The sequence below is a fragment of the Aegilops tauschii genome, chromosome 1, assembly GCF_002575655.3.
Source record: "Aegilops tauschii subsp. strangulata cultivar AL8/78 chromosome 1, Aet v6.0, whole genome shotgun sequence".
Taxonomy (NCBI): Eukaryota; Viridiplantae; Streptophyta; class Magnoliopsida; order Poales; family Poaceae; genus Aegilops; species Aegilops tauschii.
In genome coordinates, this window is record NC_053035.3 from 33573851 (window position 1) to 33591577 (window position 17727).

Below are 17727 nucleotides of genomic sequence, written 5' to 3' on the forward strand. Positions count from 1 at the left end.
CGCGTGCAAAACAAAACGCACGAGCGCGACGTATATTTAGCACGTTTACGGTAAGTTTTAGCTCGCTGCTCATTATTCACGCGTCTAGCGGCGGCAAGCGTCTTCTGAAAGGGGTCGAAACCATGGTAAATAGGCACTGGTGCGGTTGAACCGTGGTAAAACTCGTCTCCGTAGTTGAGCGGGAGGCCAAAGGAATGTGCAATCGTGTGTGTAGTGGAGCTGGGAGGGGCAAGCATAAGGGACGAAGACGGGGGTAACATGTCGGATGCGACCATACCAGCACTAAAGCACCGCATCCCATCAGAACTCTGGAGTTAAGCGTGCTTGGGCGAGAATAGTACTAGGATGGGTGACCTCCTGGGAAGTCCTCGTGTTGCATTCCGTTTTTAATTTTTTTTTGCGCCGCGTGCAATGCAAAATGCACGTGCGCGACATATGTTTAGCACGTTTTATTATTTTGCACGTTTACGGTAAGGTTTAGCTCGCTGCTCATCATTCACGCGTCTAGCGGCGGCAAGCGTGTTCTGAAAGGGGTCGAAACCATGGTAAATAGGCACTGGTGCGGTTGAACCGTGGTAAAACTCGTCTGCGTAGTTGAGCGGGAGCGGCCAAAGGAATGTGCAATCGTGTGTGTAGTGGAGCTGGGAGGGGCAACATAAGGGACGAAGACGGGGGTAACATGTCGGATGCGACCATACCAGCACTAAAGCACCGCATCCCATCAGAACTCTGGAGTTAAGCGTGCTTGGGCGAGAGTAGTACTAGGATGGGTGACCTCCTGGGAAGTCCTCGTGTTGCTTTCCGTTTTTAATTTTTTTTTGCGCCGCGTGCAATGCAAAACGCACGTGCGCGACATATGTTTAGCACGTTTTATTATTTTGCATGTTTACGGTAAGGTTTAGCTCGCTGCTCATCATTCACGCGTCTAGCGGCGGCAAGCGTGTTCTGAAAGGGGTCGAAACCATGGTAAATAGGCACTGGTGCGGTTGAACCGTGGTAAAACTCGTCTGCGTAGTTGAGCGGGAGCGGCCAAAGGAATGTGCAATCGTGTGTGTAGTGGAGCTGGGAGGGGCAACATAAGGGACGAAGACGGGGGTAACATGTCGGATGCGACCATACCAGCACTAAAGCACCGGATCCCGTCAGAACTCCGGAGTTCAGCGTGCTTGGGCGAGAGTAGTACTAGGATTTGTGACCTCCTGGGAAGTCCTCGTGTTGCATTCCCTTTTTAATTTGTTTTGCGCCGCGTGCAAAACAAAACGCACGTGCGCGACATATGTTTAGCACGTTTTATTATTTTGCACGTTTACGGTAAGTTTTAGCTCGCTGCTCATTATTCACGCGTCTAGCGGCGGCAAGCGTGTTCTGAAAGGGGTCGAAACCATGGTAAATAGGCACTGGTGCGGTTGAACCGTGGTAAAACTCGTCTGCGTAGTTGGGCGGGAGCGGCCAAAGGAATGTGCAATCGTGTGTGTAGTGGAGCTGGGAGGGGCAACATAAGGGACGAAGACGGGGGTAACATGTCGGATGCGACCATACCAGCACTAAAGCACCGGATCCCGTCAGAACTCCGGAGTTCAGCGTGCTTGGGCGAGAGTAGTACTAGGATGGGTGACCTCCTGGGAAGTCCTTGTGTTGCATTCCGTTTTTAATTTTTTTTTGCGCCGCGTGCAAAGCAAAAGGCACGTGCGCGACATATGTTTAGCACGTGTTATTATTTTGCACGTTTACGGTAAGTTTTAGCTCGCTGCTCATCATTCACGCGTCTAGCGGCGGCAAGCGTGTTCTGAAAGGGTCGAAACCATGGTAAATAGGCACTGGTGCGGTTGAACCGTGGTAAAACTCGTCTCCGTAGTTGAGCGGGAGCGGCCAGAGGAATGTGCAATCGTGTGTGTAGTGGATCTGGGAGGGACAAGCATAAGGGACGAAGCCGGGGGTAACATGTCGGATGCGATCATGCCAGCACTAAAGCACCGGATCCCATCAGAACTAAGAAGTTAAGCGTGCTTGGGCGAGAGTAGTACTAGGATGGGTGACCTGCTGGGAAGTCTTTGTGTTGCATTCCCTTTTTAATTTTTTTTGCGCCGCGTGCAAAACAAAACGCGCGTGCGCGACATATGTTTAGCACGTTTTATTATTTTGCACGTTTACGGTAAGTTTTAGCTCGCTGCTCATTATTCACGCGTCTAGCGGCGGCAAGCGTGTTATGAAAGGGGTCGAAACCATGGTAAATAGGCACTGGTGCGGTTGAACCGTGGTAAAACTCGTCTCCGTAGTTGAGCGGGAGGCCAAAGGAATGTGCAATCGTGTGTGTAGTGGAGCTGGGAGGGGCAAGCATAAGGGACGAAGACGGGGGTAACATGTCGGAAGCGATCATACCAGCACTAAAGCACCGGATCCCGTCAGAACTCCGAAGCTAAGCGTGCTTGGGCGAGAGTAGTACTAGGATGGGTGACCTCCTGGGAAGTCCTCGTGTTGCATTACCTTTTTAATTTTTTTTGCGCCGCGTGCAAAACAAAACGCACGAGCGCGACGTATGTTTAGCACGTTTACGGTAAGTTTTAGCTCGCTGCTCATTATTCACGGGTCTAGCGGCGGCAAGCGTGTTCTGAAAGGGGTCGAAACCATGGTAAATAGGCACTAGTGCGGTTGAACCGTGGTAAAACTCGTCTCCGTAGTTGAGCGGGAGCGGCCAAAGGAATGTGCAATCGTGTGTGTAGTGGAGCTGGGAGGGGCAAGCATAAGGGACGAAGACGGGGGTAACATGTTGGATGCGATCATACCAGCACAAAAGCACTGGATCCCATTAGAACTCCGAAGTTAAGCGTGGTTGGGCGAGAGTAGTACTAGGATGGGTGACCTCCTGGGAAGTCCTCGTGTTGCATTCCCTTTTTAAATTTTTTTGCGCCGCGTGCAAAACAAAACGCACGAGCGCGACGTATATTTAGCACGTTTACGGTAAGTTTTAGCTCGCTGCTCATTATTCACGCGTCTAGCGGCGGCAAGCGTCTTCTGAAAGGGGTCGAAACCATGGTAAATAGGCACTGGTGCGGTTGAACCGTGGTAAAACTCGTCTCCGTAGTTGAGCGGGAGCGGCCAAAGGAATGTGCAATCGTGTGTGTAGTGCAGCTGGGAGGGGCAAGCATAAGGGACGAAGACGGGGGTAACATGTCGGATGCGATCATACCAGCACAAAAGCACCGGATCCCATCAGAACTCCGAAGTTAACTGGGAAGTCCTTGTGTTGCATTCCCTTTTTAATTTTTTTTGCGCCGCGTGCAAAACAAAACGCACGAGCGCGACGTATGTTTAGCACGTTTTATTATTTTGCACGTTTACGGTAAGTTTTAGCTCGCTGCTCATTATTCACGGGTCTAGCGGCGGCAAGCGTGTTCTGAAAGGGGTCGAAACCATGGTAAATAGGCACTAGTGCGGTTGAACCGTGGTAAAACTCGTCTCCGTAGTTGAGCGGGAGCGGCCAAAGGAATGTGCAATCGTGTGTGTAGTGGAGCTGGGAGGGGCAAGCATAAGGGACGAAGACGGGGGTAACATGTTGGATGCGATCATACCAGCACAAAAGCACCGGATCCCATTAGAACTCCGAAGTTAAGCGTGGTTGGGCGAGAGTAGTACTAGGATGGGTGACCTCCTGGGAAGTCCTCGTGTTGCATTCCCTTTTTAAATTTTTTTGCGCCGCGTGCAAAACAAAACGCACGAGCGCGACGTATATTTAGCACGTTTACGGTAAGTTTTAGCTCGCTGCTCATTATTCACGCGTCTAGCGGCGGCAAGCGTCTTCTGAAAGGGGTCGAAACCATGGTAAATAGGCACTGGTGCGGTTGAACCGTGGTAAAACTCGTCTCCGTAGTTGAGCGGGAGCGGCCAAAGGAATGTGCAATCGTGTGTGTAGTGCAGCTGGGAGGGGCAAGCATAAGGGACGAAGACGGGGGTAACATGTCGGATGCGATCATACCAGCACAAAAGCACCGGATCCCATCAGAACTCCGAAGTTAACTGGGAAGTCCTTGTGTTGCATTCCCTTTTTAATTTTTTTTGCGCCGCGTGCAAAACAAAACGCACAAGCGCGACGTATGTTTAGCACGTTTTATTATTTTGCACGTTTACGGTAAGTTTTAGCTCGCTGCTCATTATTCACGCGTCTAGCGGCGGCAAGCGTGTTCTGAAAGGGGTCGAAACCATGGTAAATAGGCACTGGTGCGGTTGAACCGTGGTAAAACTCGTCTGCGTAGTTGGGCGGGAGCGGCCAAAGGAATGTGCAATCGTGTGTGTAGTGGAGCTGGGAGGGGCAACATAAGGGACGAAGACGGGGGTAACATGTCGGATGCGACCATACCAGCACTAAAGCACCGGATCCCGTCAGAACTCCGGAGTTCAGCGTGCTTGGGCGAGAGTAGTACTAGGATGGGTGACCTCCTGGGAAGTCCTTGTGTTGCATTCCGTTTTTAATTTTTTTTTGTGCCGCGTGCAAAGCAAAAGGCACGTGCGCGACATATGTTTAGCACGTTTTATTATTTTGCACGTTTACGGTAAGTTTTAGCTCGCTGCTCATCATTCACGCGTCTAGCGGCGGCAAGCGTGTTCTGAAAGGGGTCGAAACCATGGTAAATAGGCACTGGTGCGGTTGAACCATGGTAAAACTCGTCTCCGTAGTTGAGCGGGAGCGGCCAGAGGAATGTGCAATCGTGTGTGTAGTGGATCTGGGAGGGACAAGCATAAGGGACGAAGCCGGGGGTAACATGTCGGATGCGATCATGCCAGCACTAAAGCACCGGATCCCATCAGAACTAAGAAGTTAAGCGTGCTTGGGCGAGAGTAGTACTAGGATGGGTGACCTGCTGGGAAGTCTTTGTGTTGCATTCCCTTTTTAATTTTTTTTTGCGCCGCGTGCAAAACAAAACGCGCGTGCGCGACATATGTTTAGCACGTTTTATTATTTTGCACGTTTACGGTAAGTTTTAGCTCGCTGCTCATTATTCACGCGTCTAGCGGCGGCAAGCGTGTTATGAAAGGGGTCGAAACCATGGTAAATAGGCACTGGTGCGGTTGAACCGTGGTAAAACTCGTCTCCGTAGTTGAGCGGGAGGCCAAAGGAATGTGCAATCGTGTGTGTAGTGGAGCTGGGAGGGGCAAGCATAAGGGACGAAGACGGGGGTAACATGTCGGAAGCGATCATACCAGCACTAAAGCACCGGATCCCGTCAGAACTCCGAAGCTAAGCGTGCTTGGGCGAGAGTAGTACTAGGATGGGTGACCTCCTGGGAAGTCCTCGTGTTGCATTACCTTTTTAATTTTTTTTGCGCCGCGTGCAAAACAAAACGCACGAGCGCGACGTATGTTTAGCACATTTACGGTAAGTTTTAGCTCGCTGCTCATTATTCACGGGTCTAGCGGCGGCAAGCGTGTTCTGAAAGGGGTCGAAACCATGGTAAATAGGCACTAGTGCGGTTGAACCGTGGTAAAACTCGTCTCCGTAGTTGAGCGGGAGCGGCCAAAGGAATGTGCAATCGTGTGTGTAGTGGAGCTGGGAGGGGCAAGCATAAGGGACGAAGACAGGGGTAACATGTTGTATGCGATCATACCAGCACAAAAGCACCGGATCCCATTAGAACTCCGAAGTTAAGCGTGGTTGGGCGAGAGTAGTACTAGGATGGGTGACCTCCTGGGAAGTCCTCGTGTTGCATTCCCTTTTTAAATTTTTTTGCGCCGCGTGCAAAACAAAACGCACGAGCGCGACGTATATTTAGCACGTTTACGGTAAGTTTTAGCTCGCTTCTCATTATTCACGCGTCTAGCGGCGGCAAGCGTCTTCTGAAAGGGGTCGAAACCATGGTAAATAGGCACTGGTGCGGTTGAACCGTGGTAAAACTCGTCTCCGTAGTTGAGCGGGAGCGGCCAAAGGAATGTGCAATCGTGTGTGTAGTGCAGCTGGGAGGGGCAACCATAAGGGACGAAGACGGGGGTAACATGTCGGATGCGATCATACCAGCACAAAAGCACCGGATCCCATCAGAACTCCGAAGTTAACTGGGAAGTCCTTGTGTTGCATTCCCTTTTTAATTTTTTTTGCGCCGCGTGCAAAACAAAACGCACGAGCGCGACGTATGTTTAGCACGTTTTATTATTTTGCACGTTTACGGTAAGTTTTAGCTCGCTGCTCATTATTCACGCGTCTAGCGGCGGCAAGCGTGTTCTGAAAGGGGTCGAAACCATGGTAAATAGGCACTGGTGCGGTTGAACCGTGGTAAAACTCGTCTGCGTAGTTGAGCGGGAGCGGCCAAAGGAATGTGCAATCGTGTGTGTAGTGGAGCTGGGAGGGGCAACATAAGGGACGAAGACGGGGGTAACATGTCGGATGCGACCATACCAGCACTAAAGCACCGGATCCCGTCAGAACTCCGGAGTTCAGCGTGCTTGGGCGAGAGTAGTACTAGGATGGGTGACCTCCTGGGAAGTCCTTGTGTTGCATTCCGTTTTTAATTTTTTTTTGCGCCGCGTGCAATGCAAAACGCACGTGCGCGACATATGTTTAGCACGTTTTATTATTTTGCATGTTTACGGTAAGTTTTAGCTCGCTGCTCATCATTCACGCGTCTAGCGGCGGCAAGCGTGTTCTGAAAGGGGTCGAAACCATGGTAAATAGGCACTGGTGCGGTTGAACCGTGGTAAAACTCGTCTCCGTAGTTGAGCGGGAGCGGCCAGAGGAATGTGCAATCGTGTGTGTAGTGGATCTGGGAGGGACAAGCATAAGGGACGAAGCCGGGGGTAACATGTCGGATGCGATCATACCAGCACTAAAGCACCGGATCCCATCAGAACTAAGAAGTTAAGCGTGCTTGGGCGAGAGTAGTACTAGGATGGGTGACCTCCTGGGAAGTCCTCGTGTTGCATTCCCTTTTTAATTTTTTTGCGCCGCGTGCAAAACAAAACGCGCGTGCGCGACATATGTTTAGCACGTTTTATTATTTTGCACGTTTACGGTAAGTTTTAGCTCGCTGCTCATTATTCACGCGTCTAGCGGCGGCAAGCGTGTTATGAAAGGGGTCGAAACCATGGTAAATAGGCACTGGTGCGGTTGAACCGTGGTAAAACTCGTCTCCGTAGTTGAGCGGGAGGCCAAAGGAATTTGCAATCGTGTGTGTAGTGGAGCTGGGAGGGGCAAGCATAAGGGACGAAGACGGGGGTAACATGTCGGAAGCGATCATACCAGCACTAAAGCACCGGATCCCGTCAGAACTCCGAAGCTAAGCGTGCTTGGGCGAGAGTAGTACTAGGATGGGTGACCTCCTGGGAAGTCCTCGTGTTGCATTCCCTTTTTAATTTTTTTTGCGCCGCGTGCAAAACAAAACGCACGAGCGCGACGTATGTTTAGCACGTTTACGGTAAGTTTTAGCTCGCTGCTCATTATTCACGGGTCTAGCGGCAGCAAGCGTGTTCAGAAAGGGGTCGAAACCATGGTAAATAGACACTAGTGCGGTTGAACCGTGGTAAAACTCGTCTCCGTAGTTGAGCGGGAGCGGCCAAAGGAATGTGCAATCGTGTGTGTAGTGGAGCTGGGAGGGGCAAGCATAAGGGACGAAGACGGGGGTAACATGTTGGATGCGATCATACCAGCACAAAAGCACCGGATCCCATTAGAACTCCGAAGTTAAGCGTGCTTGGGCGAGAGTAGTACTAGGATGGGTGACCTCCTGGGAAGTCCTCGTGTTGCATTCCCTTTTTAAAATTTTTTGCGCCGCGTGCAAAACAAAACGCACGAGCGCGACGTATATTTAGCACGTTTACGGTAAGTTTTAGCTCGCTGCTCATTATTCACGCGTCTAGCGGCGGCAAGCGTCTTCTGAAAGGGGTCGAAACCATGGTAAATAGGCACTGGTGCGGTTGAACCGTGGTAAAACTCGTCTCCGTAGTTGAGCGGGAGCGGCCAAAGGAATGTGCAATCGTGTGTGTAGTGCAGCTGGGAGGGGCAAGCAGAAGGGACGAAGACGGGGGTAACATGTCGGATGCGATCATACCAACACAAAAGCACCGGATCCCATCAGAACTCCGAAGTTAACTGGGAAGTCCTTGTGTTGCATTCCCTTTTTAATTTTTTTTGCGCCGCGTGCAAAACAAAACGCACGAGCGCGACGTATGTTTAGCACGTTTTATTATTTTGCACGTTTACGGTAAGTTTTAGCTCGCTGCTCATTATTCACGCGTCTAGCGGCGGCAAGCGTGTTCTGAAAGGGGTCGAAACCATGGTAAATAGGCACTGGTGCGGTTGAACCGTGGTAAAACTCGTCTCCGTAGTTGAGCGGGAGCGGCCAAAGGAATGTGCAATCGTGTGTGTAGTGGAGCTGGGAGGGGCAAGCATAAGGGACGAAGACGGGGGTAACATGTTGGATGCAATCATACCAGCACTAAAGCACTGGATCCCATCAGAACTCCGAAGTTAAGCGTGCTTGGGCGAGAGTAGTACTAGGTTGGGTGACCTCCTGGGAAGTCCTCGTGTTGCATTCCCTTTTTAATTTTTTTTGCGTCGCGTGCAAAACAAAACGCACGAGCGCGACGTATATTTAGCACGTTTACGGTAAGTTTTAGCTCGCTGCTCATTATTCACGCGTCTAGCGGCGGCAAGCGTGTTCTGAAAGGGGTCGAAACCATGGTAAATAGGCGCTGGTGCGGTTGAACCGTGGTAAAACTCGTCTCCGTAGTGGAGCGGGAGCGGCCAGAGGAATGTGCAATCGTGTGTGTAGTGGAGCTGGGAGGGGCAAGCATAAGGGACGAAGACGGGGGTAACATGTCGGATGCGATCATACCAGCACTAAAGCACCGGATCCCATCAGACCTCTGAAGTTAAGCGTTCTTGGGCGAGAGTAGTACTAGGATGGGTGACCTACTGGGAAGTCCTTGTGTTGCATTCCCTTTTTAATTTTTTTTGCGCCGCGTGCAGAACAAAACGCACGTGCGCGACATATGTTTACCACGTTTTATTATTTTGCACGTTTACGGTAAGTTTTAGCTCGCTGCTCATCATTCACGCGTCTAGCGGCGGCAAGCGTGTTCTGAAAGGGGTCGAAACGATGGTAAATAGGCACTGGTGCGGTTGAACCGTGGTAAAACTCGTCTCCGTAGTTGAGCGGGAGCGGCTAGAGGAATGTGCAATCGTGTGTGTAGTGGATCTGGGAGGGGCAAGCATAAGGGACGAAGACGGGGGTAACATGTCGGATGCGATCATACCAGCACTAAAGCATCGGATTCCATCAGAACTCCGAAGTTAAGCGTGCTTGGGCGAGAGTAGTACTATGATGGGTGACCTCCTGGGAAGTCCTCGTGTTGCATACTTTTTTAATTTTTTTTGCGCCGCGTGCTAAACAAAACGCACGTGCGCGACATATGTTTAGCACGTTTTATTATTTTGCACGTTTACGGTAAGTTTTAGCTCGCTGCTCATTATTCACGCGTCTAGCGGCGGCAAGCGTGTTTTGAAAGGGGTCGAAACCATGGTAAATAGGCACTGCTGCGGTTGAACCGTGGTAAAACTCGTCTCCGTAGTTGAGCGGGAGCGGCCAAAGGAATGTGCAATCGTGTGTGTAGTGCAGCTGGGAGGGGCAAGCATAAGGGACGAAGACGGGGGTAACATGTCGGATGCGATCATACCAGCACTAAAGCACCGGATCCCATCAGAACTCCGAAGTTAAGCGTGCTTGGGCGAGAGTAGTACTAGGTTGGGTGACCGCCTGGGAAGTCCCCGTGTTGCATTCCCTTTTTAATTTTTTTGCGACGCGTGCAAAACAAAACGCACGTGCGCGACATATGTATAGCACGTTTTATTATTTTGCACGTTTACGGTAAGTTTTAGCTCGCTGCTCATCATTCACGCGTCTAGCGGCGGCACGCGTGTTCTGAAAGGGGTCGAAACCATGGTAAATAGGCACTGGTGCGGTTGAACCGTGGTAAAACTCGTCTCCGTAGTTGAGCGGGAGCGGCCAAAGGAATGTGTAATCGTGTGTGTAGTGGAGCTGGGAGGGGCAAGCATAAGGGACGAAGACGGGGGTAACATGTCGGATGCGATCATACCAGCACTAAAGCACCGGATCCCATCAGAACTCCGAAGTTAAGCGTGCTTGGGCGAGAGTAGTACTAGGATGGGTGACCTCCTGGGAAGTCCTCGTGTTGCATTCCCTTTTTAAATTTTTTTGCGCCGCGTGCAAAACAAAACGCACGAGCGCGACGTATATTTAGCACGTTTACGGTAAGTTTTAGCTCGCTGCTCATTATTCACGCGTCTAGCGGCGGTAAGCGTCTTCTGAAAGGGGTCGAAACCATGGTAAATAGGCACTGGTGCGGTTGAACCGTGGTAAAACTCGTCTCCGTAGTTGAGCGGGAGCGGCCAAAGGAATGTGCAATCTTGTGTGTAGTGCAGCTGGGAGGGGCAAGCATAAGGGACGAAGACGGGGTAACATGTCGGATGCGATCATACCAGCACAAAAGCACCGGATCCCATCAGAACTCCGAAGTTTACTGGGAAGTCCTTGTGTTGCATTCCCTTTTTAATTTTTTTTGCGCCGCGTGCAAAACAAAACGCACGAGCGCGACGTATGTTTAGCACGTTTTATTATTTTGCACGTTTACGGTAAGTTTTAGCTCGCTGCTCATTATTCACGCGTCTAGCGGCGGCAAGCGTGTTCTGAAAGGGGTCGAAACCATGGTAAATAGGCACTGGTGCGGTTGAACCGTGGTAAAACTCGTCTCCGTAGTTGAGCGGGAGCGGCCAAAGGAATGTGCAATCGTGTGTGTAGTGGAGCTGGGAGGGGCAAGCATAAGGGACGAAGACGGGGGTAACATGTTGGATGCAATCATACCAGCACTAAAGCACCGGATCCCATCAGAACTTCGAAGTTAAGCGTGCTTGGGCGAGAGTAGTACTAGGATGGGTGACCTCCTGGGAAGTCCTCGTGTTGCATTCCCTTTTTAATTTTTTTTGCGCCGCGTGCAAAACAAAACGCACGAGCGCGACGTATATTTAGCACGTTTACGGTAAGTTTTAGCTCGCTGCTCATTATTCACGCGTCTAGCGGCGGCAAGCGTGTTCTGAAAGGGGTCGAAACCATGGTAAATAGGCGCTGGTGCGGTTGAACCGTGGTAAAACTCGTCTCCGTAGTGGAGCGGGAGCGGCCAGAGGAATGTGCAATCGTGTGTGTAGTGGAGCTGGGAGGGGCAAGCATAAGGGACGAAGACGGGGGTAACATGTCGGATGCGATCATACCAGCACTAAAGCACCGGATCCCATCAGACCTCTGAAGTTAAGCGTGCTTGGGCGAGAGTAGTACTAGGATGGGTGACCTCCTGGGAAGTCCTTGTGTTGCATTCCCTTTTTAATTTTTTTTGCGCCGCGTGCAGAACAAAACGCACGTGCGCGACATATGTTTAGCACGTTTTATTATTTTGCACGTTTACGGTATGTTTTAGCTCGCTGCTCATCATTCACGCGTCTAGCGGCGGCAAGCGTGTTCTGAAAGGGGTCGAAACGATGGTAAATAGGCACTGGTGCGGTTGAACCGTGGTAAAACTCGTCTCCGTAGTTGAGCGAGAGCGGCTAGAGGAATGTGCAATCGTGTGTGTAGTGGATCTGGGAGGGGCAAGCATAAGGGACGAAGACGGGGGTAACATGTCGGATGCGATCATACCAGCACTAAAGCATCGGATCCCATCAGAACTCCGAAGTTAAGCGTGCTTGGGCGAGAGTAGTACTAGGATGGGTGACCTCCTGGGAAGTCCTCGTATTGCATTCTTTTTTAATTTTTTTTGCGCCGCGTGCAAAACAAAACGCACGTGCGCGACATATGTTTAGCACGTTTTATTATTTTGCACGTTTACGGTAAGTTTTAGCTCGCTGCTCATTATTCACGCGTCTAGCGGCGGCAAGCGTGTTTTGAAAGGGGTCGAAACCATGGTAAATAGGCACTGCTGCGGTTGAACCGTGGTAAAACTCGTCTCCGTAGTTGAGCGGGAGCGGCCAAAGGAATGTGCAATCGTGTGTGTAGTGCAGCTGGGAGGGGCAAGCATAAGGGACGAAGACGGGGGTAACATGTCGGATGCGATCATACCCGCACTAAAGCACCGGATCCCATCAGAACTCCGAAGTTAAGCGTGCTTGGGCGAGAGTAGTACTAGGTTGGGTGACCGCCTGGGAAGTCCCCGTGTTGCATTCCCTTTTTAATTTTTTTGCGCCGCGTGCAAAACAAAACGCACGTGCGCGACATATGTTTAGCACGTTTTATTATTTTGCACGTTTACGGTAAGTTTTAGCTCGCTGCTCATCATTCACGCGTCTAGCGGCGGCAAGCGTGTTCTGAAAGGGGTCGAAACCATGGTAAATAGGCACTGGTGCGGTTGAACCGTGGTAAAACTCGTCTCCGTAGTTGAGCGGGAGCGGCCAAAGGATTGTGTAATCGTGTGTGTAGTGGAGCTGGGAGGGGCAAGCATAAGGGACGAAGACGGGGGTAACATGTCGGATGCGATCATACCAGCACTAAAGCATCGGATCCCATGAGAACTCCGAAGTTAAGCGTGCTTGGGCGAGAGTAGTACTAGGATGGGTGACCTCCTGGGAATTCCCCGTGTTGCATTCCCTTTTTAATTTTTTTTGCGCCGCGTGCAAAACAAAACGCACGAGTGCGACATATGTTTAGCACGTTTTATTATTTTGCACGTTTACGGTAAGTTTTAGCTCGCTGCTCATCATTCACGCGTCTAGCGGCGTAAACCGTGTTCTGAAAGGGGTCGAAACCATGGTAAATAGGCACTGGTGCGGTTGAACCCTGGTAAAACTCGTCTCCGTAGTTGAGCGGGAGCGGCCAGAGGAATGTGCAATCGTGTGTGTAGTGGAGCTGGGAGGGGCAAGCATAAGGGACGAAGACGGGGTAACATGTCGGATGCGATCATGCCAGCACTAAAGCACCGGATCCCATCAGAACTCTGAAGTTAAGCGTGCTTGGGCGAGAGTAGTACTAGGATGGGTGACCTCCTGGGAAGTCCTTGTGTTGCATTCCCTTTTTAATTTTTTTTTCGCCGCGTGCAAAACAAAACGCACGAGCGCGACATATGTTTAGCACGTTTTATTATTTTGCACGTTTACGGTAAGTTTTAGCTCGCTGCTCATCATTCACGCGTCTAGCGGCGGCAACCGTGTTCTGAAAGGGGTCGAAACCATGGTAAATAGGCACTGGTGCGGTTGAACCCTGGTAAAACTCGTCTCCGTAGTTGAGCGGGAGCGGCCAGAGGATTGTGCAATCGTGTGTGTAGTGGATCTGGGAGGGGCAAGCATAAGGGACGAAGACGGGGGTAACATGTCGGATGCGATCATACCAGCACTAAAGCACCAGATCCCATAAGAACTCCGAAGTTAAGCGTGCTTGGGCGAGAGTAGTACTAGGATGGGTGACCTCCTGGGAAGTCCTCGTGTTGCATTCCCTTTTTAATTTTTTTTTGCGCCGCGTGCAAAACAAAACGCACGTGCGCGACATATGTTTAGCACGTTTTATTATTTTCCATGTTTACGGTAAGTTTTAGCTCGCTGCTCATCATTCACGCGTCTAGCGGCGGCAACCGTGTTCTGAAAGGGGTCGAAACCATGGTAAATAGGCACTGGTGCGGTTGAACCGTGGTAAAACACGTCTCCGTAGTTGAGCGGGAGCGGCCAGAGGAATATGCAATCGTGTGTGTAGTGGAGCTGGGAGGGGCAAGCATAAGGGACGAAGACGGGGGTAACATGTCGGAAGCGATCATACCAGCACTAAAGCACCGGATCCCGTCAGAACTCCGAAGCTAAGCGTGCTTGGGCGAGAGTAGTACTAGGATGGGTGACCTCCTGGGAAGTCCTCGTGTTGCATTCCCTTTTTAATTTTTTTTGCGCCGCGTGCAAAACAAAACGCACGAGCGCGACATATGTTTAGCACGTTTTATTATTTTGCACGTTTACTGTAAGTTTTAGCTCGCTGCTCATTATTCACGCGTCTAGCGGCGGCAAGCGTGTTATGAAAGGGGTCGAAACCATGGTAAATAGGCACTGGTGCGGTTGAACCGTGGTAAAACTCGTCTCCGTAGTTGATTGGGAGCGGCCAAAGGAATGTCCAATCGCGTGTGTAGTGGAGCTGGGAGGGGCAAGCATAAGGGACGGAGACGGGGGTAACATGTCGGATGCGATCATACCAGCACTAAAGCACCGGATCCCATCAGAACTCCGAAGTTAAGCGTGCTTGGGCGAGAGTAGTACTAGATGGGTGACCTCCTGCAAAGTCCTCGTGTTGCATTCCCTTTTTAATTTTTTTTGCGCCGCGTGCTAAACAAAACGCACGTGCGCGACATATGTTTAGCACGTTTTATTAATTTGCACGTTTACGGTAAGTTTTAGCTCGCTGCTCATTATTCACGCGTCTAGCGGCGGGAAGCGTGTTCTGAAAGGGGTCGAAACCATGGTAAATAGGCACTGGTGCGGTTGAACCGTGGTAAAACTCGTCTCCGTAGTTGAGCGGGAGCGGCCAGAGGAATGTGCAATCGTGTGTGTAGTGGATCTGGGAGGGCAAACATAAGGGACGAAGACGGGGGTAACATGTCGGATGCGATCATACCAGCACTAAAGCACCGGATCCCATCAGAACTCCGAAGTTAAGCGTGCTTGGGCGAGAGTAGTACTAGGATGGGTGACCTCCTGGGAAGTCCTAGTGTTGCATTCCCTTTTTAATTTTTTTTGCGCCGCGTGCAAAACAAAACGCGCGTGCGCGACATATGTTTAGCACGTTTTATTATTTTGCACGTTTACGGTAAGTTTTAGCTCGCTGCTCATTATTCACGCGTCTAGCGACGGCAAGCGTGTTATGAAAGGGGTCGAAACCATGGTAAATAGGCACTGGTGCGGTTGAACCGTGGTAAAACTCGTCTCCGTAGTTGAGTGGGAGCGGCCAGAGGAATGTGCAATCGTGTGTGTAGTGGATCTGGGAGGGGCAAGCATAAGGGACGAAGACGGGGGTAACATGTCGGATGCGATCATACCAGCACTAAAGCACCGGATCCCATCAGAACTCCGAAGTTAAGCGTGCTTGGGGGAGAGTAGTACTAGGATGGGTGACCTCCTGGGAAGTCCTAGTGTTGCATTCCCTTTTTAATTTTTTTTGCGCCGCGTGCAAAACAAATCGCGCGTGCGCGACATATGTTTAGCACGTTTTATTATTTTGCACGTTTACGGTAAGTTTTAGCTCGCTGCTCATTATTCACGCGTCTAGCGGCGGCAAGCGTGTTCTGAAAGGGGTCGAAACCATGGTAAATAGGCACTGGTGCGGTTGAACCGTGGTAAAACTCGTCTCCGTAGTTGAGCGGGAGCGGCCAGAGGAATGTGCAATCGCGTGTGTAGTGGAGCTGGGAGGGCAAGCATAAGGGACGGAGACGGGGGTAACATGTCGGATGCGATCATACCAGCACTAAAGCACCGGATCCCATCAGAACTCCGAAGTTAAGCGTGCTTGGGCGAGAGTAGTACTAGGATGGGTGACCTCCTGGGAAGTCCTTGTGTTGCATTCCGTTTTTAATTTTTTTTTGCGCCGCGTGCAAAGCAAAAGGCACGTGCGCGACATATGTTTAGCACGTTTTATTATTTTGCACGTTTACGGTAAGTTTTAGCTCGCTGCTCATCATTCACGCGTCTAGCGGCGGCAAGCGTGTTCTGAAAGGGGTCGAAACCATGGTAAATAGGCACTGGTGCGGTTGAACCGTGGTAAAACTCGTCTCCGTAGTTGAGCGGGAGCGGCCAGAGGAATGTGCAATCGTGTGTGTAGTGGATCTGGGAGGGACAAGCATAAGGGACGAAGCCGGGGGTAACATGTCGGATGCGATCATACCAGCACTAAAGCACCGGATCCCATCAGAACTAAGAAGTTAAGCGTGCTTGGGCGAGAGTAGTACTAGGATGGGTGACCTCCTGGGAAGTCCTCGTGTTGCATTCCCTTTTTAATTTTTTTGCGCCGCGTGCAAAACAAAACGCGCGTGCGCGACATATGTTTAGCACGTTTTATTATTTTGCACGTTTACGGTAAGTTTTAGCTCGCTGCTCATTATTCACGCGTCTAGCGGCGGCAAGCGTGTTATGAAAGGGGTCGAAACCATGGTAAATAGGCACTGGTGCGGTTGAACCGTGGTAAAACTCGTCTCCGTAGTTGAGCGGGAGGCCAAAGGAATGTGCAATCGTGTGTGTAGTGGAGCTGGGAGGGGCAAGCATAAGGGACGAAGACGGGGGTAACATGTCGGAAGCGATCATACCAGCACTAAAGCACCGGATCCCGTCAGAACTCCGAAGCTAAGCGTGCTTGTGCGAGAGTAGTACTAGGATGGGTGACCTCCTGGGAAGTCCTCGTGTTGCATTCCCTTTTTAATTTTTTTTGCGCCGCGTGCAAAACAAAACGCACGAGCGCGACGTATGTTTAGCACGTTTACGGTAAGTTTTAGCTCGCTGCTCATTATTCACGGGTCTAGCGGCGGCAAGCGTGTTCTGAAAGGGGTCGAAACCATGGTAAATAGACACTAGTGCGGTTGAACCGTGGTAAAACTCGTCTCCGTAGTTGAGCGGGAGCGGCCAAAGGAATGTGCAATCGTGTGTGTAGTGGAGCTGGGAGGGGCAAGCATAAGGGACGAAGACGGGGGTAACATGTTGGATGCGATCATACCAGCACAAAAGCACCGGATCCCATCAGAACGCCGAAGTTAAGCGTGCTTGGGCGAGAGTAGTACTAGGATGGGTGACCTCCTGGGAAGTCCTCGTGTTGCATTCCTTTTTTAAATTTTTTTGCGCCGCGTGCAAAACAAAACGCACGAGCGCGACGTATATTTAGCACGTTTACGGTAAGTTTTAGCTCGCTGCTCATTATTCACGCGTCTAGCGGCGGCAAGCGTCTTCTGAAAGGGGTCGAAACCATGGTAAATAGGCACTGGTGCGGTTGAACCGTGGTAAAACTCGTCTCCGTAGTTGAGCGGGAGCGGCCAAAGGAATGTGCAATCGTGTGTGTAGTGCAGCTGGGAGGGGCAAGCATAAGGGACGAAGACGGGGGTAACATGTCGGATGCGATCATACCAACACAAAAGCACCGGATCCCATCAGAACTCCGAAGTTACCTGGGAAGTCCTTGTGTTGCATTCCCTTTTTAATTTTTTTTGCGCCGCGTGCAAAACAAAACGCACGAGCGCGACGTATGTTTAGCACGTTTTATTATTTTGCACGTTTACGGTAAGTTTTAGCTCGCTGCTCATTATTCACGCGTCTAGCGGCGGCAAGCGTGTTCTGAAAGGGGTCGAAACCATGGTAAATAGGCACTGGTGCGGTTGAACCCTGGTAAAACTCGTCTCCGTAGTTGAGCGGGAGCGGCCAGAGGAATGTGCAATCGTGTGTGTAGTGGAGCTGGGAGGGGCAAGCATAAGGGACGAAGACGGGGGTAACATGTCGGATGCGATCATACCAGCACTAAAGCACCGGATCCCATCAGACCTCTGAAGTTAAGCGTGCTTGGGCGAGAGTAGTACTAGGATGGGTGACCTCCTGGGAAGTCCTTGTGTTGCATTCCCTTTTTAATTTTTTTTGCGCCGCGTGCAGAACAAAACGCACGTGCGCGACATATGTTTAGCACGTTTTATTATTTTGCACGTTTACGGTAAGTTTTAGCTCGCTGCTCATCATTCACG

At 50.9% G+C, this 17727-nt stretch overlaps 37 non-coding genes across 37 annotated transcripts; all 37 read left to right on the top strand.

Annotated features, from left to right (window-relative positions):
* The first annotated feature begins 263 nt into the window (after positions 1-263).
* On the top strand, positions 264-382 carry LOC141039981 (5S ribosomal RNA). Its single transcript, XR_012200913.1, has one exon. It is a non-coding gene; the product is annotated as a 5S ribosomal RNA (ribosomal RNA).
* A 302-nt stretch (positions 383-684) lies between these two features.
* LOC141040036 (5S ribosomal RNA) lies at positions 685-803 on the top strand. Its single transcript, XR_012200967.1, has one exon. It is a non-coding gene; the product is annotated as a 5S ribosomal RNA (ribosomal RNA).
* A 302-nt stretch (positions 804-1105) lies between these two features.
* On the top strand, positions 1106-1224 carry LOC141040100 (5S ribosomal RNA). Its single transcript, XR_012201031.1, has one exon. It is a non-coding gene; the product is annotated as a 5S ribosomal RNA (ribosomal RNA).
* Positions 1225-1525: 301 nt separating this feature from the next.
* On the top strand, positions 1526-1644 carry LOC141039826 (5S ribosomal RNA). Its single transcript, XR_012200759.1, has one exon. It is a non-coding gene; the product is annotated as a 5S ribosomal RNA (ribosomal RNA).
* A 302-nt stretch (positions 1645-1946) lies between these two features.
* Positions 1947-2065, top strand: LOC141040107 (5S ribosomal RNA). Its single transcript, XR_012201037.1, has one exon. It is a non-coding gene; the product is annotated as a 5S ribosomal RNA (ribosomal RNA).
* A 300-nt stretch (positions 2066-2365) lies between these two features.
* On the top strand, positions 2366-2484 carry LOC141039726 (5S ribosomal RNA). Its single transcript, XR_012200657.1, has one exon. It is a non-coding gene; the product is annotated as a 5S ribosomal RNA (ribosomal RNA).
* A 285-nt stretch (positions 2485-2769) lies between these two features.
* Positions 2770-2888, top strand: LOC141039881 (5S ribosomal RNA). Its single transcript, XR_012200814.1, has one exon. It is a non-coding gene; the product is annotated as a 5S ribosomal RNA (ribosomal RNA).
* Positions 2889-3555: 667 nt separating this feature from the next.
* LOC141039763 (5S ribosomal RNA) lies at positions 3556-3674 on the top strand. The gene has a single exon (XR_012200695.1). It is a non-coding gene; the product is annotated as a 5S ribosomal RNA (ribosomal RNA).
* Positions 3675-4340: 666 nt separating this feature from the next.
* Positions 4341-4459, top strand: LOC141039827 (5S ribosomal RNA). The gene has a single exon (XR_012200760.1). It is a non-coding gene; the product is annotated as a 5S ribosomal RNA (ribosomal RNA).
* Positions 4460-4762: 303 nt separating this feature from the next.
* On the top strand, positions 4763-4881 carry LOC141040108 (5S ribosomal RNA). Its single transcript, XR_012201038.1, has one exon. It is a non-coding gene; the product is annotated as a 5S ribosomal RNA (ribosomal RNA).
* A 301-nt stretch (positions 4882-5182) lies between these two features.
* On the top strand, positions 5183-5301 carry LOC141039727 (5S ribosomal RNA). The gene has a single exon (XR_012200658.1). It is a non-coding gene; the product is annotated as a 5S ribosomal RNA (ribosomal RNA).
* Positions 5302-5586: 285 nt separating this feature from the next.
* LOC141039836 (5S ribosomal RNA) lies at positions 5587-5705 on the top strand. Its single transcript, XR_012200768.1, has one exon. It is a non-coding gene; the product is annotated as a 5S ribosomal RNA (ribosomal RNA).
* Positions 5706-6371: 666 nt separating this feature from the next.
* Positions 6372-6490, top strand: LOC141039828 (5S ribosomal RNA). The gene has a single exon (XR_012200761.1). It is a non-coding gene; the product is annotated as a 5S ribosomal RNA (ribosomal RNA).
* A 303-nt stretch (positions 6491-6793) lies between these two features.
* LOC141039895 (5S ribosomal RNA) lies at positions 6794-6912 on the top strand. The gene has a single exon (XR_012200828.1). It is a non-coding gene; the product is annotated as a 5S ribosomal RNA (ribosomal RNA).
* Positions 6913-7211: 299 nt separating this feature from the next.
* LOC141039473 (5S ribosomal RNA) lies at positions 7212-7330 on the top strand. The gene has a single exon (XR_012200402.1). It is a non-coding gene; the product is annotated as a 5S ribosomal RNA (ribosomal RNA).
* Positions 7331-7615: 285 nt separating this feature from the next.
* LOC141040542 (5S ribosomal RNA) lies at positions 7616-7734 on the top strand. Its single transcript, XR_012201445.1, has one exon. It is a non-coding gene; the product is annotated as a 5S ribosomal RNA (ribosomal RNA).
* A 667-nt stretch (positions 7735-8401) lies between these two features.
* LOC141039437 (5S ribosomal RNA) lies at positions 8402-8520 on the top strand. The gene has a single exon (XR_012200366.1). It is a non-coding gene; the product is annotated as a 5S ribosomal RNA (ribosomal RNA).
* A 285-nt stretch (positions 8521-8805) lies between these two features.
* Positions 8806-8924, top strand: LOC141040006 (5S ribosomal RNA). The gene has a single exon (XR_012200939.1). It is a non-coding gene; the product is annotated as a 5S ribosomal RNA (ribosomal RNA).
* A 302-nt stretch (positions 8925-9226) lies between these two features.
* On the top strand, positions 9227-9345 carry LOC141039822 (5S ribosomal RNA). Its single transcript, XR_012200755.1, has one exon. It is a non-coding gene; the product is annotated as a 5S ribosomal RNA (ribosomal RNA).
* Positions 9346-9646: 301 nt separating this feature from the next.
* Positions 9647-9765, top strand: LOC141039339 (5S ribosomal RNA). The gene has a single exon (XR_012200268.1). It is a non-coding gene; the product is annotated as a 5S ribosomal RNA (ribosomal RNA).
* A 301-nt stretch (positions 9766-10066) lies between these two features.
* Positions 10067-10185, top strand: LOC141040374 (5S ribosomal RNA). Its single transcript, XR_012201277.1, has one exon. It is a non-coding gene; the product is annotated as a 5S ribosomal RNA (ribosomal RNA).
* Positions 10186-10851: 666 nt separating this feature from the next.
* Positions 10852-10970, top strand: LOC141039400 (5S ribosomal RNA). The gene has a single exon (XR_012200329.1). It is a non-coding gene; the product is annotated as a 5S ribosomal RNA (ribosomal RNA).
* A 285-nt stretch (positions 10971-11255) lies between these two features.
* LOC141039623 (5S ribosomal RNA) lies at positions 11256-11374 on the top strand. The gene has a single exon (XR_012200553.1). It is a non-coding gene; the product is annotated as a 5S ribosomal RNA (ribosomal RNA).
* A 302-nt stretch (positions 11375-11676) lies between these two features.
* On the top strand, positions 11677-11795 carry LOC141039389 (5S ribosomal RNA). The gene has a single exon (XR_012200318.1). It is a non-coding gene; the product is annotated as a 5S ribosomal RNA (ribosomal RNA).
* Positions 11796-12096: 301 nt separating this feature from the next.
* Positions 12097-12215, top strand: LOC141039502 (5S ribosomal RNA). The gene has a single exon (XR_012200431.1). It is a non-coding gene; the product is annotated as a 5S ribosomal RNA (ribosomal RNA).
* A 301-nt stretch (positions 12216-12516) lies between these two features.
* On the top strand, positions 12517-12635 carry LOC141039641 (5S ribosomal RNA). The gene has a single exon (XR_012200571.1). It is a non-coding gene; the product is annotated as a 5S ribosomal RNA (ribosomal RNA).
* A 301-nt stretch (positions 12636-12936) lies between these two features.
* LOC141039615 (5S ribosomal RNA) lies at positions 12937-13055 on the top strand. Its single transcript, XR_012200545.1, has one exon. It is a non-coding gene; the product is annotated as a 5S ribosomal RNA (ribosomal RNA).
* Positions 13056-13357: 302 nt separating this feature from the next.
* On the top strand, positions 13358-13476 carry LOC141039517 (5S ribosomal RNA). Its single transcript, XR_012200446.1, has one exon. It is a non-coding gene; the product is annotated as a 5S ribosomal RNA (ribosomal RNA).
* A 303-nt stretch (positions 13477-13779) lies between these two features.
* On the top strand, positions 13780-13898 carry LOC141039474 (5S ribosomal RNA). The gene has a single exon (XR_012200403.1). It is a non-coding gene; the product is annotated as a 5S ribosomal RNA (ribosomal RNA).
* A 302-nt stretch (positions 13899-14200) lies between these two features.
* On the top strand, positions 14201-14318 carry LOC141039949 (5S ribosomal RNA). Its single transcript, XR_012200882.1, has one exon. It is a non-coding gene; the product is annotated as a 5S ribosomal RNA (ribosomal RNA).
* A 301-nt stretch (positions 14319-14619) lies between these two features.
* Positions 14620-14738, top strand: LOC141039412 (5S ribosomal RNA). Its single transcript, XR_012200341.1, has one exon. It is a non-coding gene; the product is annotated as a 5S ribosomal RNA (ribosomal RNA).
* Positions 14739-15040: 302 nt separating this feature from the next.
* On the top strand, positions 15041-15159 carry LOC141039858 (5S ribosomal RNA). The gene has a single exon (XR_012200791.1). It is a non-coding gene; the product is annotated as a 5S ribosomal RNA (ribosomal RNA).
* A 301-nt stretch (positions 15160-15460) lies between these two features.
* On the top strand, positions 15461-15579 carry LOC141040473 (5S ribosomal RNA). Its single transcript, XR_012201376.1, has one exon. It is a non-coding gene; the product is annotated as a 5S ribosomal RNA (ribosomal RNA).
* Positions 15580-15882: 303 nt separating this feature from the next.
* LOC141039896 (5S ribosomal RNA) lies at positions 15883-16001 on the top strand. Its single transcript, XR_012200829.1, has one exon. It is a non-coding gene; the product is annotated as a 5S ribosomal RNA (ribosomal RNA).
* A 299-nt stretch (positions 16002-16300) lies between these two features.
* On the top strand, positions 16301-16419 carry LOC141039853 (5S ribosomal RNA). Its single transcript, XR_012200786.1, has one exon. It is a non-coding gene; the product is annotated as a 5S ribosomal RNA (ribosomal RNA).
* A 285-nt stretch (positions 16420-16704) lies between these two features.
* On the top strand, positions 16705-16823 carry LOC141039620 (5S ribosomal RNA). The gene has a single exon (XR_012200550.1). It is a non-coding gene; the product is annotated as a 5S ribosomal RNA (ribosomal RNA).
* Positions 16824-17490: 667 nt separating this feature from the next.
* On the top strand, positions 17491-17609 carry LOC141039624 (5S ribosomal RNA). The gene has a single exon (XR_012200554.1). It is a non-coding gene; the product is annotated as a 5S ribosomal RNA (ribosomal RNA).
* The last annotated feature ends 118 nt before the right edge of the window (positions 17610-17727 follow it).